The sequence below is a fragment of the Phalaenopsis equestris genome, unplaced genomic scaffold, assembly GCF_001263595.1.
Source record: "Phalaenopsis equestris unplaced genomic scaffold, ASM126359v1 Scaffold000118, whole genome shotgun sequence".
In the NCBI taxonomy this organism is placed as follows: domain Eukaryota; kingdom Viridiplantae; phylum Streptophyta; class Magnoliopsida; order Asparagales; family Orchidaceae; genus Phalaenopsis; species Phalaenopsis equestris.
Window position 1 is genome coordinate 1185709 of NW_018164560.1, and position 1289 is coordinate 1186997.

Consider the following 1289-nt stretch of genomic DNA (forward strand, 5'->3'; position numbering starts at 1 on the left):
AAAGGTAAAGGAAAGTGATCTTTTCTGGTGACCATGTTTAATTTTCTATAGTCAATATAAATTCAACAACCAGTAACTTGATTGGTATTAATTTATTTATTTTTCTCGTTTTCTTCAACGATCACTCCTCCTTTCTTCAGAACACAGTGAATTGGACTTACCTAAACACTATCTGAAATAGAATATATAATTCCAGGATCCAACCATTTTAAAATTTCGTTTTAACAAATTTTTCCATTATTGGGTTTAATCTCCTCTGAGGATCAGCTTTAAGCTTATATTTTTCATCTAATAGAATTCCGTGAATATAAATTGAAGAACTAATTCCTTTAATATCTGCTAAAGTTCATCCAAAAATCTTTTTATATTTTTTTAACATCTCTATTAATTTTTGTTCTTGAAATTTTGTTAATTACGAAGATAAAATAACAAGCAATGTAGATGAATCTCCTAAAAACACATATTTTAAATGGGCAGGTAATATTTTCAGTTCAAGTCAGGTGGTTTAATACTTGAAGGAATAAGATATTTATTATTGTTTTCCAACAAGTCTAAAATTTCAAATTTTCCCTGAATATAATCCAAATCTTCTTCTTTTATTTCATCCTTGTTTTCAAAAAATTCTCCTTGCTTTAATTTGTCTTCAAACTCATTATTAAATTGCTCATTACTTAGATAATCAGTTACTTCCATCCTATAACATTCATTATCTTTTTCTATTGTTGGATATTTCATAGCTTTTGTAATATTAAATGTTACTTCTTGATCATTAACTCTCATTATTAATTCTCCTTTTTGCACATCTATCACAGCTCTCTCTGTTGCAAGAAATTGTCTCCCCAAAATAATAGGAATTTATTTATCTTCCTTCATATCCAATACTATAAAGTTTACAGGGAAAATAAATTTATCCAATTTTACTAATACATCTTCTATAACTCCTTTTAGATAGGTTATTGATCGATCAGTTAACTGAAGAGTTACAATAGTAAGAGAAATCTCTCCCAAATCTAAACGTTTAAAGATCGATAAAGGCATAAGATTGATGCTCGCTCTTAAATCACATAAAGTTTTTCAAAAAAACTTTTTCAAAAAACTTTTCACCAATAGCATAAGGTATAAAAAAACTACCAGGATCTTTTAATTTTTCAAGAAGTTTTTTCTAAATAATAGAACTACACTCTTCACTTAGTGCAACGGTCTCATGATCTGTAAACTTCCTTTTCTTGTTTAGTATATCCTTCATAAATTTTACATAACTTGGCATTTGTTCCAAAGCTTCAATAAAA